Source organism: Papio anubis, chromosome 14, assembly GCF_008728515.1.
Source record: "Papio anubis isolate 15944 chromosome 14, Panubis1.0, whole genome shotgun sequence".
NCBI classification, from domain to species: domain Eukaryota; kingdom Metazoa; phylum Chordata; class Mammalia; order Primates; family Cercopithecidae; genus Papio; species Papio anubis.
Genome location: NC_044989.1, coordinates 96537537 through 96543693, shown reverse-complemented (window position 1 = coordinate 96543693; position 6157 = coordinate 96537537). Strand labels below are relative to the sequence as shown.

General features: G+C 41.6%; 1 pseudogene; it reads left to right on the top strand.

Annotated features, from left to right (window-relative positions):
- The first annotated feature begins 921 nt into the window (after positions 1-921).
- On the top strand, positions 922-1808 carry LOC116270370 (annotated as a pseudogene).
- Positions 1809-6157: the final 4349 nt, after the last annotated feature.

Below are 6157 nucleotides of genomic sequence, written 5' to 3'. Positions count from 1 at the left end.
GGTGCGGCACCTCCGCCAAGGGCCACCCCTGGTAGCCCGGCCCAGCCTCCTTGGGAGCGTACAGCAGTCTAGGATGCTTCTAGGCATCCTTTCCCTCCGCTGGACTCAGGGTCTGTGGTGTTTCACAGGGAGTCTCTAAATGGCCCTAATGACCTAAAGACCCCACCTCCTGGTCTCCACATCCTTGAGTGGGCCCCTCCTACTTTTTACCCATGTCAATCTGTGCGATTGTGAATAAATTATCTGTGTGAATGGAATATAGAAGCAATGATTCGTGACTTTTGAGATTAGGTTATAAAGGACTACAGCCTCCATGTTGAGCTGTCTGTCTCTGTCACTGTCTCTCTCTCTCACCTCTTTCTCTTCTCTCTCTCTTTCTTCCTGTCTGTGTCTCAGATCACTTGCTTCGGGGCAAGCAAGTGGCCTGAAGTGCACTCAAGCCGCTCTGTGGAGATGCTCACACAGTAAGGAACTAAATAAGGCCCTCAGTGCCATTGGGACCAGCCAGCAATCACATGAATGAGTTTGGAAGGGATCCAGGAGCCTCCAAATGGCTGCAGCCCCAGTCTATATAGCTTGACTGCAAACTATAATTACTGTTTTTTTTGGTTTGTTTTGTTTTTAGCAATTGTATGTTTCTATATGAGTAGAATTGGGTTTTGCGTTGTGATATAATCTAAACATCTTTTTTGTTTAATAGGTGAATGAACTTGATAAGTGTTTAATAGGTGAATTAACTTGATAATTAACTTGATAAGGTGAATTAACTTGATAAGGTATTTGCTTTTGGAGAGGCGAGAGGCAGTGGAGCTGGGGGGGTGGGGTTGGGGAGAGTGAGTGGCAGAGTGAGTTTACCCCTGTGAGACTGTGAGAGGCCCGGGGCCTACCTCAAAGGAACAGGGTCACGACGCTAGCTAGCAGCCAGCCCCCTCCTAGTTCCCCGGCCTGGTGGTGAGGCGGCGGGGAAGCGGGTGTCCGGCTCCCTGCCATGGAGGGCATTGACATGGACCTGGACCCCGCGCTGATGCAGAAGTTCAGTTGCCTGAGCACCACCACCAAGGACATGCTCATCTCCGAGTTCCAGAGGCTGCTTGGCTTCCAGCTCAACCCTGCCAGTTGCACTTCTTCCTGGACAGGACCAACTGGAACCTACAAGCAGCAATTGGTGCCTCTTATGACTTTGAGAGCTCAAACATCAGTGTGCCCTCTATGTCCTTTGTTGAAGATGTCACCACAGAGAAAGGGTAGTCAATACCTCCTGATACTCAGTTTGTAAAAACATGGTGGATCCAGAATTCTGGGGCAGAGGCCTGGCCTCCAGGGGTTTGTCTTCAATATGTCGGGGGAGACCAAGTTGGACATGTGAACATGGTGATGGTGAGATCACTAGAACCCCAAGAGATTACAGATGTTATCGTCCAGATGTGCAGCCCTGGCAGAGCAGGAATGTATCAGGGACAGTGACGGATGGGCACTGCTATAGGACTCTACTGTGGAGATGGCATCTGGGGGATTCTCAGTGTGGAGGTGGGTGGACTTTTAGGAGTAACGCAGCAGCTGTCATCTTTTGAAACACAGTTCAACCCACAGCCACATCACAAGGTAGACGGAAACTCCAACCCTTTTGCCTCTTTCCAAAAGAACCAACAATCAGATGAAAACAACTTATAAGACCCTGGGGGTTCCGAGTTCCACTTGATCTGCAAAAACACAGGGACTCCTGCTCCTGGCCAAACTGAGCAAGGTCAGAGAGGACTGTCACAGAACTCTGTAAATCTGTCTCCCAGCGGTCACGCAAACAGCTTATCAGTAGTTACTTACGGTGAGGGGCTCCATGGGCCTTACCCCTTTGGCCAGTCTTTTTTTTTTTTTTTTTTTTGAGATGGAGTCTCACTCTGTTGCCCAGGCTGGAGTGTACTGGCGTGATCTCAGCTCACTGCAGCCTCCGCCTCCCGGGTTCAAGCAATTCTCCTGCCTCAGCCTCCCGAGTAGTTGGGACTTACAGGCATGCACCACTATGCCCAGCTAATTTTTATGTTTTTAGTCGAGATGTAGCTTCACCATGTTGGCCAGGATGGTCTTGATCTCTTGACCTGGTGATCCACCTGCCTCGGCCTCCCAAAGTGCTGGGATTACAGGCATGAGCCACTGCACCCAGCCCTCTTCGGCCAGTCTTAAATTGGTGTCAGCAAGAAGAAAAATTAACAAAAGACAGAAGTCACGGGTCAGGCCCGTGACTCTGACCCCCTCATCCTGGGAGAAGAGGAAGAAGCAGAATAGACTAGTTTTGAGGAAACTTAGTATGTATGTAAAAAAAAAAAAAGAGAGATATTTGCCCTTAGTTCTGGCCTTTCATTTGTTGGCTTTTCTACTTTGATAGTTATTCTTTAGGTTGTTCACTATACTGTTAGTTTTGTCTGTTCTTTTGTGTGTGTGCGTAGTTTTGATTTTCAGTAATGCCTGTGTTTGTGTTGTGGTGTCTAGCCTTATATTTATACCATTATGTAATAACTTTAATCCTCTTTTTCTTTAATGATACCTTATTCCCACCTAAAATATGCAATATAATTACTGTTTTCCCTTCTATCTCTCCTCTACTACCAAATATTAACCAATAGTATCTTTCTTAGTATTTATTTCTGTACTGTTAAATATGCTTAGACTTTTATTACATGATTTGTTGGTTTTAAATAAAATCCTCTGACTCTCAGCTATTGCTTATAAATCCCACAATACATTTCTTTCTCTTCTGTATCGGTGCACATCCACACCCACTTTCCCCCCCCCTTTTCACCCAAGTTTTTGTCATCATGTATAATATTTACATACTATTTTCTCACTTCAAATTCTGAAGCCTAGAGGTTTCAGCCTTACTACTAAAGTTAAATATATTTGATATTGATCGCCAGTCCTTTTGCCCACATCTCCCCCATCAGCTCTTGCCTGACTACTGTTCAGTCTTCTGGAAGTGTCTTCAAAAAGGCTCACGGGAATATTGTTTGAACTTTTTCATGTTTAAAGCAATTCATCTGTAGCTTTTATTTTTGAGAGCAGTTTAGATGGGTCGTGGGTCACACTTTCTTCCTCTGAGTATCTTATAGATGTTGTTTTGCTATCGTTTAGCATTAAATCTCTTTGTGACCAGACAAATGTATTCCTTTATGGGTCATTTGTGTGTGTGTGTATGTGCGTGTGCCTTTTACTATGACATGCTTCAGTGTTGACCCTTCTGGATTAATATTTTCCTAGCAAACCATGAGCCTCACATAGATGTCAGTTTTCTTTAATTTCAGGAACCTTTCTTGAATTATATATTTACATTGTGTGTGTGTTTCTTTGTGTGTTTTTTAAAGTAATTTCAACTTTTATTTTAGATTCAGGGCATGCTTTGTTACATGGGTATATTGTGTGATGCTGAGACTTGGGGTATGATCAATCTCATCATCATCTAGATAGTGAGTACCCAATAGTTTTTTTGTTTTGTTTCGTTTTGTTTTTTTGAGACAAAGTCTTCTCCCCCAGGCTGGAGTGCAACGGCGCGATCTTGATTCACTGCAACCTCTGCCTCCTGGGTTCAAGCGATTCTCCTGCCTCAGCCTCCCAAGTAGCTGGGATTACAGGTGTGCGCCATCATGCCCAGCTAATTTTGTATTTTTAGTAGAGATGTTGGCCAGGTTGGTCTCGAACTCCTGACCTCAAGTGATCCACCCATGTTGACCTCCCAAAGTGCTGGGATTACAGGCATGAGCCACTGTGCTGGCCAGTACCCAGTAACTTTCCTTCTTCTTGCCCGCATCTAGTAGTCCCCAGTGTCTGTTGTTCCCATGAATATAACTATGTATTCCCAATGTTTAGCTCCCAGTTATAAGTGAGAACATGTGGTCTTCAGTTCACTTAGGATAATGGCCTCCAGCTGCATCCATGTTACTGCAAAGTATATGATTTTATTACCTTTTATGGTTGTGTAGCAGTCCATGGTATATATGTACCACATTTTCTTTATCTCATCTACTGTTGATGGAAACCTAGGTTGATTCCATGGCATTGATATTGTGAATAGTGCTGTGATGAACATACAAGTGCATGTGTCTTTTTGGTAGAACAATTTATTTTCCTTTGCATATATACTCTGTAATAGGATTGCTGGGTCTAATGGCAGCTCCAAGTTCTTTGAGAAATCTCCAGACACTGCTTTCTACAGTGGCTGCACTGATTTACATTCCCATCAACAGGGTATATGTGTTCCCTTTTCTCCACAGCCTTGCTTGCCAGCATCAACTGTTTTTTGACTTTTTTAATAATAGCATTCTGAGTGGTGTGACATGTTATCTCAATGTGGTTTTGATTTGCATTTCTCTGATAATTTAGTGATATTGATCATTTTCTCATATATTTGTTGACTACTTGTATGTCTTCTTTTAAGAAGTGTCTGTTTATATGTTTAATTCACTTTTTAACAGGATTATTTTTCTGCGTGTTGAATTGTTTACGTTCCTTATAGATTTGGATATTAGACCTTTGTCAGATAGTTTGTGAACATTTTTCTCTCATTCTGCAGGTTGTCTGTTTACTCTGTTGATAGTTTCTTTTCCTGTGCAGAAGCTCTTTAGTTTAATTAGGTCCCACTGGTCAATTTTTGTTTTTGTTACAATTGTTTTCGAGGACTTAGTGGTAAATTCTTTCCCAAGGCTGATGTCCAGAATGGTGCTTCCTAGGTTTTCTTCTAGGATTCTTATCGTTTAAATAATATATTTATGTCTTTAATCCATCTTTAATTTTCGTATATGGTGAAAGGTACAGATACAGCTTCATTCTTCTGCATGTGGCTAACCAGCTATCCCAGCACATTTTATTGAATAGGGAGCCCTTTCCCCACTGCTTGTTTTGTCAATTTTGTCAGAGATCAGATGTGCAGCTTTACTTCCGGGTTGTCTTTTCTGTTCCATTGGTCTATGTGTTTTTGTATCAGTACCATGGTGTTCCGGTTATATAGTTTGAAGTCAGGTAATGTGATGTCTCCAGTTTTGTTCTTTTTGCTTAGGATTGCTTTGGCTATTTGGGCTATTTTTGGTTTCATATGAATTTTAGCATAGTTTTCTCTAGTGCTGTGGAAATGATGCTGGTAGTTTGATAGGAATAGCATTGAATCTGTAGATTGCTTTAGGTAGTATGGCCATTTTAACAATATCAGTTCTTCCCATCTATGAGTATGAATGTTTTTCCATTTCTGCGATCTCTTTCAGCAGTGCTTTGTAGTTCTTCTTGTTGAGATATGCTTCAATGTTGACCACTCTGGACTCATTTTTTCCTAGTGAACAATGAGCCTCATACAGATGCCAGTCCTCTTGAATTTCAGGAACATTTCTTGATTTCAATATTTAACTTTTTTTGTGGTTTATCGTTTTAGTTTTCTTCTTCGGGAAAAAAATAAATTTCTTTAGTCATCTTCATGTGTCTTCCAGTTATTTTTCTATGTAATTCGTTTTATTTTTTGACATATTCATTTCATTATATTCTCTGTTCTCGTTTGTAACTATATATATACATTTCTAATGTTTTTTCTTAGAATGTCTGATCTCCTTATGTGTCATCTAATTTTGTGTTTAAATTTGTAATAAGCCTTTTCTTTTACTTCTTTGTGGATATCTTCCCTGAAATTTTGCATTTCTGTTTCTGGTTTTTCTTACTAAAGTTAATTGCTTTGATACATTTTAAAAATATTTATCCTTTTTTTTTTTTTTTTTTGAGATGGAGTCTGGCTCTGTCACCTAGGCTGGAGTGCAGTGGTGTGATCTTGGCTCATTGCAACCTCTGCCTCTCGGGTTCAAGCGGTTCTCCAGTCTCAGCCTCCCGAGTAGCTGGGACTACAGGCACGCGCCACCAGGCTCGGCTAGTTTTTGTATTTTTAGTAGAGACCAGGTTTCACCATAATGGCCAGGTTGGTCATGAACTCCTAACCTCAGGTGATCTGCCCACCTTGGCTTCCCAAAGTGCTGGGATTACAGGCATGAGCCACCATGCTAAGCCTAAAATATTTATTCTTATAATATCTTTATATCAGTGTTATGTAGTTCTTTTGAAAAATTTTATTTTTCCACATATCCATAAAACTGTTGAACTAATTGGCTTTTTATGAGCCAGCTATTTGCAGAGGATC